This window comes from Pristiophorus japonicus, chromosome 33 (genome assembly GCF_044704955.1).
Source record: "Pristiophorus japonicus isolate sPriJap1 chromosome 33, sPriJap1.hap1, whole genome shotgun sequence".
Classification (NCBI taxonomy): Eukaryota; Metazoa; Chordata; class Chondrichthyes; family Pristiophoridae; genus Pristiophorus; species Pristiophorus japonicus.
The window spans coordinates 6101695-6120673 of record NC_092009.1 but is presented as its reverse complement, the minus strand read 5'-3'; positions in this window follow the sequence as shown (position 1 = coordinate 6120673).

The following is an 18979-nucleotide window of genomic DNA, read 5'->3' as shown; positions in this document are numbered from 1 at the left end:
CCAAATTAATTCTATGAAACTGTTTTTGCTGACTGAATCATTGCAAATGTTACAACTTTGAAAAAATAGGGACTGGGATAAACCTGGCAAGTACAAACCTCACAGTCTAAGGTCAGTGGTGAGGAAACTTTTAATGTCAATAATGCTTGGCAAAATTAATTTGCTATGGGGAACAATGCGATAATAAATGAAAGTCATCTCGCATTTGATAAAAGGCAAATCGTGTTTGTCTAACCGGATCGCATTCTGTGCTGAATTAGCGGAGTGTGTATTGATGCTACTGTGCTTGATGATGTGTACCTGGACTTTCAACAGGCAAAATCGACTTGTAAGCAAACCTAACTCCCATGGGATTAAAGGGAGAGTGACAGCATTGATCCAAATTTGCCAAAGTGTCATAAGGCAGAGGGTTGTTTCTTCTAACAGGAAGGAGGTACACAGCGGTGTTACTTGGGACCACGGCACATTATTATCTCCAGTAATAAAATTAATTTGGGTGTAAAAGACATAATTCAATGGTTTCAGAAGATAAAAAACTCGGAAATGTAATAAAAAATAAGTTAGCTGAGAACATAATTCAGGAGGATAACAGACTGATAAAATGGGCAGATACGTGGCCGATAATATTTAACACAGTAAAGTTTGAACTCATATATTTTGGTCGAGACATTGAGGGGAGACACTATATATTAAATTGTGTAATTTAAATGTGGTGCATGTACACACAACATTGAAAGTAACAGGACACGTTGAGAAGGCTTCTAAACAGTATGAGTTAATCGGATTTATTTACACATAGAATAGAAAGCAAAGACGGTGTGTGAAACATTTAAAACACACTGGGCCTCAGCTGGAGTATTTTGTTTAAGTCTGGGGACCACACGTTGGAAGGATGCTAATGCCTTCGACATAGTGCAGAAGAGATTAAGTGGAATGGTACTAGGGATGAGGGACTTCAGTTCCATTGAGGGACTGGAGAAGCAGGGGTTGTTCTCCATGTGCAGAGAAGTTTCAGAGCAGATGTTCATCATCATAGACAGTCCCTCGAAATCGAGGAAGACTTGCTTCCATTCTAAACATGAGTTCTCAGGTGACTGAACTGTCGAATACGGGAATTGCAGTCTCTGTCACAGGTGGGGCAAACTGTCTTTCAAGGAAAGGGGGGTGAGTGGGGTGGCTGGTTTGTCGCACACCGCTTGTTTTCTGCCTACTCTCGGCGATGAGAATCGAGGTGCTCAGCGTCCTTCCGGATTCTCTTCCTCCACTTAGGGCGGCCTTTGACCAGGGACACCCAGGTGTCGGTGGGATGTTGCATTTTATACTCAAATCCTCTCGCGATGAAGGCCAACATGCCATTGGCCTTCTTCAACGTCTGCTGTACCTGCAGGCCAACTGTCAATGACGGATGTACAATGACACGCAGGTCTCGTTGCACCTCCCCTTTCCTAATCTGTCACCATTCAGATAATAATCTTCCTTCTTGTCTTTGCCACCAAAGTGGATAACCTCACATTTATTTACATTATACTGCCTCTGCCATGCATTTGCCCACTCACATAACCTGTCCAAGTCACCCTGCAGCCTCTTAGCATCCTACTCACAGCTCACACTGCCAACCAGCTTAGTGTCGTCTGCAAACTTGGAGATATTACGTTCAATTCCTTCGGCTAAACCATTAATGCATATTATAAATAGCTGGCGTACCAGCACTGAACCTTGCGGTACCCCACTAGTCACTGCCTGCTATTCTGAAAAGGATCTGTTTATGCCTCCTATTTTCTTCCTTTCTACCAACCAGCTCTCTATCCATGTCAATACATTACCCCCAATAACATGTGCTTTAATTTTGCATACTAATCGCTTGTGTGGGACCTTGTCAGAAGCCTTTTGGAAGTCCAAATACTCCACAACCACAGGTTCTCCCTTGTCCACTCTACTAGTTACATCCTCAAATAATTCTAGAATATTTGTCAAGCTTGGTTTCCCTTTCATAAATCCGTGCTAACATGGACCGATCATGTCACTGCTTTCCAAATGCGCTGCTATTACATTTTTTATAATTGATTACAACATTTTCCCCACTGCCAATGTCAGGCTAACCGATCTATAATTCCCTCTTTTCTCTCTCCCTCCTTTTTTTTTAGAAATTTGGGTAACATTAACTACCCTCCAATCCATAGGAACTGATGCAGAATCTACTGAATGTTGGAAAATGACCACCAATGCATCCACTATTTCTAGGGACACTTCCTTAAATGCTCTGGGATGCAGACTATTAGGCCCTGGTGATTTATCGGCTTTCAACCCCATCAATTTCCATTACACAATTTCCTGACTAATAAGAATTTCCTTCAGTTCCTCCTTCTCACTTGACCCTCGGTTCCCAGTATTTCAGGAAGGTTATTTTGTGTCTTCCTTCGTGTAGACGGAAGAAAACTATTTGTTCAATTTGGTCCGACATTTTTTTTCCTCATTATAAATTCATCTCATTCTGACTGCAAGGCACCTACTTTTGTCTTCACTAATTCTTTATTTCCATATATATATATAAGCTTTTGCTGTCAGTTTTTATGTTCCTGCAAGCTTACTCTCAGACTCTATTTTCCCCCTCCTAATTAAAGCCTTTGTCGTTCTCCTGCTGAATTGGAAATTTCTACCAATCGTCAGGTTTGCTTCTTTTTCTGGCCAATTTATATGCCTCTTTCTTGCATTTAAAACTATCCCTAATTTCCCTTGTTAGCTACGATTGAGCCACCCTCCCTGTTTTATTGTTACGCCAGACTGGGATGTACAATTGTTGAAATTCATCTATGTGATCTTGAAATGTCTGCTGTTGTAGCTTCTCATCCCGCACTGAGATTATCAGCTTTTACTATATGACTAAACAGCTTTCAGTTCCTTCTTTGCACAGCCAGCTAACAAACTAATGTCGATTGCTAAATCTTCCACGGGACATATTAATGGTGGCCGATGGACTCAGTAATTGCCCTTTTTCATAATTTGATTGAATTTAATGATAAGACATACAACCAATGCATAATATATCATAGCTGATGTGTCAGCTCTGTCTGAGTGGGTACCACTGTTGCCTGTGTGGAAGAAGGCTCTGCGATTAAGCCCAACTTCGAGGCCAACACTCCCAATTACATATGGAGGTTCTGCTGCACTGTCAAAACTCTTGCATATAAAACATTAATCAGAGGGCCCTGTTTGCTCTCTCCATAGAAACCCTATTTTCCAAGAAGAAGACGGGATTTCTTCCGATGTCCAGTCAACATTTAACCCTTAACCAACATCTTTGATAAATAAACAGATTATCTGCTAATTTGCACATTGCTGTAATGGGAGCTTGCTGTGTACAATTTTTCTGGTGCGTTTCCTCCATAACAACATTGACTACATTTGACAAACAGTTAATTGGCTGTGAAGTGCTGTGGGACTTTGAGTAATTTAAATTGCGATATAAATGCACGCCTTTCTTATGATTTCGACATGTAATTGTTCGCACAGAATATCACCAATAGTCTCCAACTGCAGTGATAGCGTAAACATGGAACGTCTCCATTTCAATTTTCAACTCAGCAGTTCACCAATATTCTACAGAGAAACACAAAATCTGCAAGTATACATCAAGTTCAGCAAAGGTTCACCATTGACATCTTTCATAGATTTCGTCAATGTTTCATAACTGCTGCTGTTTGGCCCTAACTGCAGCCTTTGATCTCATACATATCATCAGTATTTCCAACTGATGGGCAATTCTCTCCAAAACCATGAGGTGAAACAACAACAACAATGTATATAGCATCTTTAATGTAGTGACACGTCCCAAAGCGCTTCACGGGTGCTTTAAGTGAAAAAAATTTGAAACCGAGCCGCATAAGTAGAAATTAGTTCAGGTGACCAAAAGCTTTCAAAGGAGATATGTTTAAAGGAGAGTCTTCAAGGAGGAAAGAGCGATAGAGAGGTGGAAAGGTTTAAGCAGGGAGTTCTAGAGTTTGGGGCTAGGCAACAATGGTCGAGCGATTATAATCAGGGATGCTCTAGAGGGCAGAATTAGAGGAGCGCAGACATCTTGGGGGGATTGTGGGGCTGGAGGAGATGACAGAGATAGGGAGGGACGAGGCCATGGAGGGATTTGAAAATAAGGATAAGAATTTTGAAATAGAGGCGTTGCTGAACCAGAAGCCAATGTAACTCAGCGAGCACAGGGTTGACGGGTGAGCAGAAATCAAACAGATTCTAATGTCCAAATCGATGGAATGCGGTTAAAATGTGCATTGACCAACGTGTGGTGCCTCATTAGGAAATCCTTTGGTTGAGCGAATCCAAAGCCACCGTCCTCACAGGGACCATATGGCATTTCCTAAATCTACTGATGAGTAAATTCGCACCCTGCTTTGCCTGTTTAGAAGGGTATGGAAGGATGAGATCAAGTGAGTGGGAGTGGACTGATGTGGAGCTTGAACAACGCGCACACCAGTTATGGGAAATGGTCAGTTACTGTGCTGAATCTTCAATTGTTCTCTGTGTCTCTTCCATATTGTTGATAGGAATTTAATTGTCATCTGAGTTTCCAAGTTAACTATCAAATTTGGCAAAAAGTACAAAATTGTGGCATTCCTATTGGAGGTACCCCAGCTGATAAATATAAGATCAGTTCACAATTGCAGAAGGGTAAAGTTCTTAATGGTAAATAGCGAAAGGGCAACTGAGATGTTTCTATTGCCAAGAACTACCTGACCCCTTGAGGTGGACACCACCCAAAACTGTAAAATAAGGAAGGAGCGACTCTATCTCTCCTTGCTGCAGTGGGCACCGGATTTTAGGAACATAGGACAGGAAGAGCATATTCAGACCCTCGATACTGTAATATAGCCACAGGAGGATGCAATTCTGCCCTTCAATCCTATTTCATAGGAAAAGGAGCAGGCCATTTTGCACCTGAAGCCTGTTAAATAGGAACAGACATATGCTGTTCAGGCCCTCGCTACTGTTATATAGGAAATGGGGAATGACTTTTTGCCCCCACACCCGCCTGCCGGAGCCTGCTACATAGCAACAGGAGGAGGCCGTTCAGCTCCTCGAGCCCGTTTCAACGGAACAGGAGCAGGCCATTGACCCCTTCACACCTGTTACATATGAACAGGAGGAGGCCATTTAGATTTTTCGGAACATTTACTTCGAAACATCAGGATGCCATTCAGTCCCTCGCAATGTTTACATTGGAAAAAGAGCAGGTTAATTACCCGCTCATGCCTGTTACATATGAACAGGAGGATGCCACTAACCCGCTCACGTCTGTTACACGGGAACAGATGAAGCTGTTCAGCCCCTCGAGCCTGCACCACCATTGAGTTAGATAATGGCTGATCGATATCTCAACGCATTTTTACGCTTTTACTCCAAATCCCTCAAAATGTGTCCAACATACATCTATCCATCCTGTAATCAAATGCTTCCTATTGGCCTCCTCGGTGCTCTTCATCTTTGTGCCATAACTGTGTACATTTATACAGAAATTTAGCCCATAATCTCATACTCCTTTTCAGTATTTCAATTTAAGGCTGCAATCCACCATAAAAGTTGACAGTCTCTTTGGGAACTATTAAGAAATGACCATTTCATTCTGATCTTAATCCACACAGAAGGGGTAAAACAGGATGCGAATGAACTGAACACTTGCATTGGATGAGGATATCTTCGCCCAATGAGAATAGTGGTATGGGATTTGTTTACATGATTGAGGTCGCCAGTGGTCATTGAAACATATAAAGAACGAAGCACTATTTATAAACATGATTCACAATATTAGATCATCCCAAAGTGCTTTACAATCAATTCAGCGCTTTGTTTTTAAGAGTGTAGTCAATATTGTAAATGGGAAACACGGCAGCCAATTTGCACAGAGCAAGCTTCCACACATAGCGATCTGATCATAAACTGTCAATCTGTCTTTTTTAATTATGTTAGTTGAGGGACAAATGCAGGCCAGAAAACCAGGGTGAACTCAAGTGCTCTACTTGCAATAGTGCCATGTATCATTAAAGTCCATCTGAGAGTGAAATCTGGGCCGGGTTCTCCCGAATCATCCAAAAGCCGGAATTGCTGACAGAAGAGCGCTCCCTCAATACTGTCAATGGAAGTGCCGACCTAGCATATGTGCTCAACACTGTGCAGTGGGATTTGACCTCACCACCTTCTGACTCAAAGGCCAGAATGACGTGAACGATGTCAACCATAGGGACATTATCTCTGGATCGAAAGGCTTTGGGTTCAAGCACCTCTTCAGGGACCTGTGCACAAAGTTTAGACCAACAGTCCCAGTGCATTATTGAGGGAGTGCTGCGCTGTCGCTGGTGCTGTCTTTCAGATCAGATGTTAAAACGAGGGCCTCGTCTGCTCTCTCATGTGAACGTAACAGCTCGTATGGCACTATTTTCGAAGAAGAGCAGGCGAAGTCTCTCCGGTTCCCGGTCCAATATTGATAGTTTTCTCTAATTAATCGAAAGCAGTTTTTCCAATTATTGTCGCAATCCTGTAGTTGGAGGTTGCTGAATTCAAATTTGGCTGCCGCATTTCTTACATTGCAACAGTGACAGCAATTCAAAAATGCATATTTTTTGTAAAGCGCTTTTGGACGTCCTCAGGACATGAAAGACGCTGGGCCCTGGAGTCTGCGCATGATCTTTCGAAGAGCAATCCAGTTAATCCCACTCCCCAGTCTTTCACCATAATCCCTGCATTTTTTCTTAAATTATTTATACCATTCCCTTTTGAAAGCCACGATTGAATCTGCCTCCACCATTCTATCAGACAGTATATTCCAAATTCTAACCACTCTTTGCGAAAGATAAATTTTCCTCCTGCGGCCGCTGCTTCTTTTGACAACCTCCTTAAATCTGGCTATCGATCATTTAGAGCTTTGACACAGTTTCGCTTTATTTACTCTATCTAAATACGTCATAATTTTTAACACCACTATCAAATCTCCTCTTAGCCCTCTCTGCTTTAAGGATAACAAGCCCAGCTTCTCTCGTCTATCACAATAACTATAATGCCCCATCCTTGTAACTATTTTAGCCTTCTGTACCCTCTATAATAGTCATGTTCTTCCAAAAATGTGCTCCCCACAATTGGACACAATCCAGCTGGGGCAGAACTAATGTCTTATATAGGTTCAGTAAAATATCTTAGCTTTTGTAATCTATGCTGCTACTAATAAAGCGCCGGATCCATTTGCTTTATGAACTTCTCTGCTAATTTGTCCAGCCAAAGTCGAACATTAGGAACTGGAGAATGGTTTACTGTTCTCCTGTCACACCTGCCCGCCAGAGCCTGCTAAAATGCCAAACATTTATGAAAGAACTCCCGCAGGTCTCTCTGTTCTTGCACCCCCTTTAAAAGTGTACATTTCAGTGTTTATGGTCTCTCCTCATTCTTAGTACCAAATCTATTCCCCCACACTTCTCTGCTTTGAATAATGTTTGAAATGTGCCCGTCTATTCCATCAGCCCGCCTATGTGTTTTAAAGTATATCACTATCTTCCTCACTGCGAACTACACTTCTAAGTTTTGTATAATCTTCAAATTTCAAAAATATGTCCCCCGTGTTCCCAAGAGCAAGTCAGTAATGTATATCAGAAACACCAGGAGTCCTGGCAATAAACCTTGGGAATGCCACGTGATTACTCTATATTACGTTTCCTTTTATTTCTGCTTTTAGTTTTTAATACGCAATATTATCAAACCTCTCCCACTGAAGGGATTGCTTAATCTTGACATGTCCCAGTTTCAGTTCCATCTAAAGTGTTCAACAAGATGATATCTTTACAAAGCAAAGCAGAATCTGCACGTACACGAGGTTTCACCACAGTTCTGCTTTGAGATCTTTGGCAGCTTTTATCAAATTGTCATAACTAGATACATTATTGCCAAAATGCAGCTTTTAATCTCATCACATTGTTAGTATTTCCTACTGATGGGGCAATTCTCTCCACAACCGGGGCATATTGATCAACGAGATTATAATGATCGGGAAGTGTAATTGGACCTAACCAGGGAGTCCAGTGTTTGAGCAGATACAAGCCCAACATTTTTAAAAGGCCAAGATTGCATTTTTCAATTCAAGCATTCAATTAATTCACATTGTGCTTTGTGTGTTTAGAAGGTTATGGTGATAGGGTTAGATGCAGATGGCTGGGAGGAGGCTCCTGCGCAGCTTAAACACTGACATGCTCCAGTTGGAGGAACTGGTCTTTCACTGTGCTGTACGTTGGGTGTAAGTATATCTTCAAATATGGTTATTGAGAACCATTTATGGTCATGTGAGATTCCAAGTTAAGATTCGAATTTGGAAAAGGAGTAGAGAATTATGGCATTCCGATTGGAGATAGCCTGGCGGATGTGATGAAGGTCAGTTCCCAAATGAAGAGTGCACTGCTCTATATGGTAAATGGTAATTGGTCCTCTGAGTAGCTTTAATTTCCAATAACTACCTGATCCCTTCAGGCGGTCACCACCCAGGACATGTTAATAAGGAAGGAGCGATCGTATCTGCCCCTGCTTAAGGGGGAGACCACATGCTCACTCACACTAATAGCAATATTGAAACAGCAGGAGACCAATCAAACCCTCGATATTGTTACATAGAAAGAGGAGGAGGCCATTCCGCTGATCGATACTATTACATAGGAAAAGGAGGAGGCAATTCTTCTCCTCAAGGCTCTTACACAGCTACACAAATAGTTTGCTCTGTCCCCCCGATACATTTACATATGAATTACAGAATTATTTTTTGCTGTCCCGTCACGTCCGCCCGCCAGATGCTGCTACAACTTCAAAGATATTGGGAAATTACACCCCCCGTTCTCTCTGCTTTTGCACCTATTTACGATTGTAGCGTTTAGTGTGTATGGTTTCTCCTTAGTCTTCGCACCAAATGTGTCACCTCAAAATTCTCTGCGTTGAATTATATTTGAGATGTGTCCGTCTATTCCACCAGCCTGTCTATATCTTTTTAAGTCTATCACTATGTACCTCACTGTTTACTACACTTCTAAATTTCCTATCATTCGCAAATTCCGAAATTGTGACCTGCAGCCCCAAGATCAAGTCATTAATGTATATCAGAAACCGCAGTGCTCCTAGTAGTAAAGCTTGGGGAACGCCTCTCAATATGTCTATCTTTCTTTTGTTTTTATCTCAACTTTTAAATTTTACTGTACAATACCACCAAGAGTCCCCACTGAAGTAATTGCTTAATCTTGTCACATCGCAGTTTCAATTCCATTTAAAGTTTTTAGACAACATGATTTATTTGCAAAGCAAAGCAGACTCTGTACGCACACAAGAGGTTTCACAACACTTCGGCTTTGAGATCTTTCACAGCTTTGACAAATTGTCATGAAACATTGTTGCCAAAATTCAGCTTTTAATCTCATGCACATCGTTAGTATTTCCATCTGATGGAGCAATTCTCTCCGCAACCGGGACATATTGATCATCGAGAACTGGGGGTGTAATTTCCCAATATGTTTGGGAAGTGTAAATCGACCTAAAAAGGGAGTCCTGTGCTTGAGCAGATACAAGCCCGCCATTTTTAATGGGCCAAGATTGCATTTTTCAATTGAAGTATTGAGTTAATTCACATCGTGCTTTGTCTGTTTAGAAGGTTATGGTGATGTAGTTAGATTGAGACATGCAGCTTAAACTCTGGCGTGCGCCGGTAAGGAGAAAGGGCCTGTCACAGTGCTGCACGTTGGGTGTAAGTATATCTTCCATATGGTTATTGTGAGTAATGTAAAGGTCATGTGAGATTCCAAGCAAGCTTTCAAGTTAACCTGGAAAAGTAATAGAGTATTATGTATTCCGATTGGAGGTAGCACGGTTGGTGAAAAGATCAGTTCCCAAATAAAGAGGGCACTGCTGCTTATGGTAAATGATAATTGGGCCCCTGAGTAACTTCTATTTACAGCAACTATCTGAGCCCTTGAGGTGGTAACCACCGAAGGCCTGTCAAATAAGGAATTAGTGATCTTACCTTTCCTGGCTCCAGGTGTACTCCACATGCTCATTCACACTAAAAGGAACAGAGGGACAGGAGGAAACGTTCGGCTCATAGATACTGTTACATCCGAAAAGTCGGAGGCTGTTCCGACACTCGATTCTGTTACAAAGATACAGCAGGATGACATTCAAATCCTCGATACTGTTATGTAGCAAAAAGGAGGTCATTTTTCACCGCTTACATAAGCAAACAAATAGGCTGCCCTGTCCCCCGACATTGTTACATAAGAGCTGGAGAATGTCTTTCAGATCTCTTGTCACGCCCACCTGCCGGAGCTGGTTAAAACTTCAAACATTTGTGACATCACCCCCAGGTCTCTCTGCTCTTGCACCCATTTAAAATTGTACAGTTTAGTGTGTATGGCCTCTCTTCATTCTGAGTACCAAATGTATCACCTCACTCTTCTCTACTTTGACTTATATTTGAGATGTGTACGTCTATTCCACTAGCTTGTCTATGTCTATTTAATTCTATCACTGTATAACTCACTTTTAACTACACTTCTAAGCTTCGTATCATCTGCAAATTCTGAAATTGTAGACTGTACCAAATAATTAATTTATATAAGAAACCGCAGTGCTCCTAGTACAAAGCCTTGGAGAACGTCACTCGATATGTCTATATTTCTTTTGTTTTTATTTCAACATTTAATTGACAGTGCACAATATCACCAAGAGTACCCACTGAAGTAATTGTTTAATCTTGGCACGTCTCAGTTTCAGTTCCTTCAAGATGATTTTTTTTGCAAAGCAAAGCAGTCTCTGCATGCACACATGCGGTTTTACGACAGTTCCGCTTTGAGATCTTTCTCAGCTTTTGTCAAATTGTCATAACTAGTTACATGATTGCCAAAATTCAGCCTATAATCCCATGCACAGTTAGTATGGGGCAATTCTCTGCGCAACCGGGACATATTGATCAACGAGATTCAAATAGCAATATTGAAACATTAGGTGATCATTCAATCCCTCGCTACTGTTACCTAGGAACACGGGAGACCATTCGGCTCATCGGTATTCTTACATACGAAAAGGAGTAGGCCATTCCGATTGGAAGTAGCCTGGTGGATGAGAGGAACATCAGTTCCCAAACTATCCGTTCCATTCTGGTGGTCAGCCTAAAGAATGAGCGATTGTATCTGTCCTGGCTGCAGGATGAGACCAGATGCTCACTCGCACTAATAGGAACATAGGAAGATAAGTAGAACATTCAAACACTCGATACTGCTCCACAAGAAGTGGAGAATACATTCTGCTCTCCCGTCATAGCCGCCTGCCGGAGCTTGCTACAATATGAAATAACTTTGTAAGAACTCCCCCAACTTTCTCTGCTGTTGCACAGCCTTTAAAATATTACATAAGAATGTAAGAAATACGAGCAGGAGTAGTCCATTCGGCCCGTCGTGTTTGCTCCGCCATTCAATATGATCATGGTTGATCTGATCATGGACTCAGCTTCACTTCCCTGCCTGCTCCCCACAACCCTTTATTCCCTTATCCGTCAAAAATCTCTCTATCTCCACGTTAAGTATATACAATGACCCATCCTCCACAGCACTGGCCAGATAATTCCACAGGTTTACTGTGCTCTGAGAGAAGAAACGTTTCCTCATCCTTGATCTAAATGGGCGACCTCTTATTGGTGAACTATGCCCCTAGTTATTGATTCTCCCACGTGTGGAACCATCCCCTCTGCATATACCCTGTCGATCCCCCTCAGTGTCTTATGATTCAATAAGATCACCTCTCATTCTTCTAAACTGCAATGAGTATAGTCCCAACCTGCTCAACATTTCTTCATCAACCCAATTATTTATAATCTATGTTAACGACTTTTAAGAAGGGATTGTGACAAAGATGGGAGGAAAAACAATGTGTGAGGAGGACACAAACAATCTGCAAAAGGACATAGACAGGTTAGGTGAGTGGGCAAAAATTTGGCAGATGGAGTGTAATGTTGGAAAGTATGAGGTCAGGCACTTTTGCAGAAAAAAAATCAAAGAACAAGATATTATTTAAATGGAGAAAGATTGCAAAGCGCTGGATTACAACGGGACCTGGGGATACTTGTGCGTGAAACCAAAAGGATCTTATGCAGGTACAGCAAATGATCAGGCGGCCAATGAAATCTTGGCCTTTATTACAAAGAGACTGGAGTATAAAAGCAGGGATGTCTTGCTACAGCTGTACAAGGTTTTGGTGAGGCCACACCCAGAATACTGCGTGCAGTTTTGGTTTCCATACTTATGAAAGGATATACTTGATTTGGAGTTCAGAGAAGGTTCATCAGGGTGATTTTGGGGATGATGGGGTTCACTTATGAGGAAAGGTTTAGTAGGTTGGGCCTCTACTCATTGAAGTTCAGAAGAATGAGAGGTGATCTTATCGAAAAATACAAGATTATGAGGGGCATATCAAGGTGGATGCAGAGAGGATGTTTCCACTGATGGGGGAGACTAGAACTAGGGGGAATTATCTTAGAATAAAGGGCCGTCCATTTAAAACAGAGATGAGGAGAAATTTCTTCTCTCAGAGGGTTGTAAATCTCTGAAATTCGCTGTCTCAGAGAGCTGTGGAAGCTGGGACATTGAATAAATTTAAGACAGAAAGAGACAGTTTCTTAAATGATATGGGGATAAATGGTTATGGGGAGCGGGTGGGGAAGTGGAGCTGAGTCCATGATCAGATCAGCCATGATCTTATTGAATGGTGGAGCAGCCTCGAGGGGCCGTATGGCCTACTCCTGTTCCTATTTGTTATGTTCTTATGTTCTTGTCTTCCTATAGTTCAACCTCTTCATCTCAGGAATCACCACAGTGAGCCTTCATTGAACTGCCTCCATTGCAAGTATAACCCTCGTTAAATAAAGACTGTACGCAGTAGTCTAAGTCTGCCATCAGCAATACCCTGTACAGTTGTAGCAGGATTTCCCTGCTGTTATACTCCGTCCTCCTTGCAATAAAGGCCAACATTCCATTTGCCTTCCTGATTAATTGCTGAATCTGCACACTAACTTTTTCTGCTTCATGCTCCGTCAGTACTGCAGCATTTTGTAATCTCTCTCCATTTAAATAATAATTTGCTTTTTATTTTTTCTGCTAAAGTGGATAACCTGATTTTTCCCCACATTATACTCCATCTGCCAAACATTTCCCTCTCACTTCGTCTGTCTATATTCCCTTGCAGTTTTTGTGTGTCCTCCTCATAACTTGCTTTCCCACCCATCTTTGTATCATCAGCAAACTTGACTACGTTACGCTCGACCACCTCATGCAAGTCATTACTATAAATTGGAAATAGTTGAGGCCCTAGAACCAATCACTGTGACACCCCACTCATTACCGTTTGCAAATGACCCATTTATCCCGACTCTCTGTTTTCTGTTAGTTACCCAATCCTCTATCCATGCAAATAGAAACAAAGAAACATAGAAAGTAAGTGTAGGAGTAGGCCATTCGGCCCATCCAGCCTGCGACCCTATTCCATATGATCATGGCTGATCATGCAACTTCAGTACCCCATTCCTGCTTTTTCTCCATGCCTTTTGAGCCCTTTAGCCGTAAGGACCACATCGAACTCCCTTTTGAATATAGCTAACGAACTGTCCTCAACAACTTTCTGTGGTGGAGAATTCCACAGGTTCACAATTCACTGAGCGAAGAAGTTTCTCCTCATCTCATTCCTAAATTGCTTACCCCTTCTCCTTAGACTGTGCCCCTTGTTCTGGACTTCCCCAACATCAGGAGCATTCTTCCTGCATCCAACGTATCCAATCCCGTCAGAATTTTACATGTTTCTATGGGGTCCCCTCTCATTCTTCTAAATTCCAGTCAACATAAGCCGAGTCGATCCAATCTTTCTTCAACTGTCAGTCCTGCCATCCCAGGAATCAGTCTGGTGAACCTTCGCTGCACTCCCTCATAGCAAGAATTTCCTTCCTCAGATTAGGAGACCGAAACTGCACACAATACTCAAGGTGTGGTCTCATCAAGGCCCTGTACAACTGCAGTAAGACCTCCCTGCTGCTATATGCATATATGAAGGCCAACATGCTATTTCCCTTCTTTACTGCCTGCATGCCTACCTTCAAAGACTGATGTACCATGACACCCAGGTCTCGTTGCACCTCCTCTTTTACTAATCTGTCACCATTCAGTTAATAAACTGCCTTCTTGTTTTTTCAACTAAAGTGGATAAACTCACACTTATCCACATTATACTGCATCTGCCATGCATTTGCCCCTTCGCCTAACCTGCCCAATTCCCCCTGCAGCTTCCTAGCATCCTCCTCGCAGGTCACACTGCCACTCAGCTTAGTGTTATCTGCAAAGTTGGAGATATTACATTCAATTCCTTCGTATAAATCATGAATGTATCTTGTAAATAGCTGGGGTCCCAACACTGAACACTGCGATACCCCACTAGTCACTGGCTGCCATTCTGAAAAGGACTTGTTTATTACAACTCTTTGCTTCCTATATGCCAACTAGTTCACTATCCACTTCAATACATTACCCCCAATACAATGCGCCTAATTTTGCACACTAATCTCTTGTGTGGGACATTGTCAAAAGCCTTTTGAAAGTCCACATACACCACATCCACTGGCTCTCCCTTATCTACTCGACAAGTTACATCCTGAAAAACTCTAGATTTGTCAAACATGCTTTTCCTTTCATAAATCCATGCTGAATTGGACTGATCCTGGCACTGCATTCCAAAGGCGCTGCTATTACATCTTTAATAATTGATACTGACATTTTCCCCACTAATATATTACCCGAAACCCCGTGAGCATTTATCTTGTGCAGTTACCTTTTATGTGGCACCTGATCGAATGCCTTCTGGAGATCCAAATACAGCACATCCACTGGTTCCCCCTTATCCACGCTGGTCGTTACATCCCAAAAGAACCCCAGCAAATTTGTCAAACATGATTTATCTTTCCTAAAACTATGCTGACTCTGCTTGACTGCATTATTCTTTATGCTTTTACAAATGTCATGCTACTGCTTCCTTAATAATGGACTCCAGCATTTTCCCAACGATACATTTTCGGCTAACTGGTCTATAGTTTCCTCCTTTCTGTCTCTCTCCTCTTTTCAATAGCGGGGGGCGGCGGGGGTGGGGATGGGGGGGCGCGGTTACTTTTGTGTTTTTCCAATCCGCTGTGACCTCTCCAGAATCCAGGGGATCTTGATAGATTGCAAGCAATGCATACACTATCTCTGCAGCCAATTATTTTGTGACCCTAGCATCCAATCCAAAACGTCCAGGGGTCTTTTCCATCTTTAGTCCCATTATTTTACCGACTACGTTTCTTTAGTGATGGTGATATTTTTATTTTCCTACCTCCGTACATACGCTTGATTATCTATTATTGGGATGTTTTTATTGTCTTCTACCGTGAAGACCGATATAAAATATTTGTTCAAAGTTTCTGCCATTTCCCTGTTTCCCATTATTAATTCGCCATTCTCATCCTCTAAGTGACCAACGTTTACGTTAACCAGACATTTCCTTTTTAAGTACCTGTAGAAGCTCTTACTGTCTGTTTTTATATCTCTGGCTTGTTTCTTTTCATCATCTAACTTTATTCTTTCTTCTTTTTATAATCTTCCTTTGCTGTTTAAAACAAAATCACAATTCTCTGGCCCACTAATTTTGGTAACTTTAAATGCCATTGTTTTCATTTGATATGATCCTTTACTTCCTTCGTTAGCCAAGGATGGCTCTCCCTTATCTTAAATCTCACTGAAATAAGCTTTTGATGAGAGTTACACATTATCTCCTTAACTGTCAGCCACTGCTTATCAACGTTAATCTATTTTGCCTGTCCACTTTTGCCAACTCTGCCTTACAGCTTTGTAATCGCCTTTATTTAAGATCTGGACAGTGGTTTGATATCCAGATTTCTCACCCTCCAACTGAATTACAAATTCAACCAAGCTAGGATCACTCTTTCCTCGAGGATCCTTTACCATGAGATCATTTATTAATCTGTCTCATTACACAGTACCATTTCCAAGATAGCCTGCTCCCTGGATGCTTCCCGAACATACTGTTCTGGAAACAATCCCGGATAACTCTATGAACTCTTCCTTACTGTTCCCTTGGCCAATTTGGTTTGTACAGCCAATATGAAGATTAAAATCGCCCATGATTATTGCCATAGCCTTATTATAAGCTGTCGTTATTTCTTGATTTATACTCTGTCCAGTGGTGTAACTACTGTTAGGGGGCCTGTACACTATGCCCACCACTGACTTCTGCCACCTATTATTTCTTATCTTCACCCAAACTGATTCTACATCTTGGTCATCAGGGCCAATATAATTTCTCATTACTGTACTGATCGCATCCTTAACTAACAATGCTATCTCACCTACTTTTTCTTTCTGTCTATCCTTCCGAATTGTCAGATACCCCTGAATATTCAGTTCCCAGTCTTGCTCACCTTGCAACCACGTAGCTGCAATGATTCTCAGATCATATCCATTTATAGATATTTGTGCCGTCAACTGATCTATCTTGTTACGAATGCTGCGTGCATTCAGATAAAGAGCTATTAATTTTGTATTTTTAAAATGTTTTCCTGCTTTGACCCCATTGTCTGCTACACTTTTATTTGTATACATTTTCTCTCTTCCTGTTGCACTCTGATTAACATTCCCCCACCGCCACGCGTCACTATTGCCTTCTCCATGCTGTTTGACTCGTTACATTTCCACTCACCTGAACCCTCCACCGCCCCGCGCCCCACCACCCCACACACACTTTAGTTGAAAGCCCTCTCGACAGCCTAGTTATTCAATTCGCCGGGACACTAGTCCCAGCAATGTTCAAGTGAAGCCCGTCCAAACTGAACAGCTTCCTCTTACCCCAGTACTCGTGCAAGTGCCGGATGAATTGAAAACATTTCACCCACAACAGTCATTGAGTCACGTGTTCATTTGTATGATTTTATTGACCTTGTGAAAAGGTGCTCGTGGCTCAGGTAGTAATCCAAATATTGCTACCTTTGTAGTTTGATTTTTAACTTTGCCCTTAGCTGCTCATACTCTCGCAGCAGAATCTCTTGCATTGTTCTATCGATGTCATTGGTACCTTCCTGGAACACGACACCTGGATCTTCCTCATTCCATGACAAGCTCCTCTCCAGCCCAGAGGAGATGTCCTTAACCATGGCAGTGGTCAGGCAATGCAGCCTTCGGTTCTCACCCTCTTGGCTGCAGATAAAAGTATCTATCCCCCTAACTGTACAGTCCCCTATCACTACCATATTCCTTTTTACTCCCCGCACTTGAATTGCCCCCTATACCACGGTGCTGTGGTCGGTTTGCTCATCCTTCCTGCAGTCCTTGCCCTCGTCCGCATAGGGAGCAAGAATTTCGTTCCTGTTGGACAATTGCAAGGGCTGCGGCTCCTCCATCACTACATAATCGGTCCCCATACGTGCCTCACTCGCGGTTATACCCTCTTGTCCCTGACCACGGGCCAAATTTGAGTTAATTAATCTAAGGGGTGTGACTGCATCCTGGACACAGCGTCCAGGTAATTCTGCACCTCTCTGATCTGTTGCATTGTTTGAAGCTCGGACTCCAGTTCATCAACATGGAGCTGAAATTCCTCGAGCTTCAAAAAGTGATGCAGATGTGGTCGCCGTGGACATCAATGGGATCAAGCAGATCCCACATGCAGCAGCAGTAACACATCTCATCCCCTGCCTTCTCTAATGTAGTTAATCAATTAAGTTCTCAAGTTTTAAACATTTACTTTTTAATACCGGCTCTTAATATAAACCAATGGCTAAGAAAAGTGAGAAACTCAACACCAATCACTTGCCTGTGACGTCACACTTGGTTTTCTTTTAACTTCTTTCCCAGGTAAGCTGTCGCTGGTTGGTCGAGCTGCTTTTGTGCTCCCCGCTGCTCGGCTGCTTTCGTGATGCTTAGGCCCGCTGTTTTTGTAATCCCCGCTGCTCGTCTGATTGAAGAGGGCACTGCTCTTTATGGTAAATGTTGATTGGGCACCTGATTACATTCTTTTTCCAATAACTACCTGATCCCTTGAGATGGTCACCACCTGTTAAATAAGGAAAGAGTGATTGTATCTGTACTGGCTGCAGGTGGAGAACAAGCATTCATTCACACTAATAGGAACATAATAACAGGAGTAGACCATTCAGAAACTGTCACAAAGGAAGAGAAGGAGGCCATTCTGCACCTGTAGCCTGTTGCATAGGGATAGGCTATTTAGATCTGAGATATTGCTTTATAGGAAACAGGAATGACTTACTGCCCCGCTCCATGTTAGTTGGAGCCTGCTACATAGCAATTGGAGGAGGCCATTCACCCTCTCGGGCCTGTTATATCGTAGCAGCAGGTGGCCATTCAACCTTTTATGCCTCTTAATTGGGAACAGGATGAGGCCATTGAGCTCCTGAGCTTGCCCCACCATTGAATTCAATATTTTCGGGTCTGTATCTCAATTCTATGTTTCCACTTTTACTCCAAATCCCTCAAAGACTTAATCAATAAAAATGTTCTGTCCCAGAATACCACTGTTCCATATTGCCCTCCTTGATACTCTTCATCAATGTTCCTTGTGTACATTGATCATAAATGTAGGCCAACAGTCCCAGTGCAATACTGAGGGAGTGTGGCACTGTCTGCGGTGCCGTCGTTCACATGAGACGTTGACCCGAGGTCCATGGCACTATTTTGGAAGAAGAGCAGGTGAGTTCTCCCCTCTGTCCTGATTATTGCTGATCCATTAACTACAACTACCATCACTGAAAAACAGATGATCTGGTCATTATCATTTTGCTGATTGTCGGAGCTCTCTGTGTGCAAATTGGCTGCCGCCTTTTCTTCATTACAAAAGTGACAGCACTTCAAAACTCCTAAAT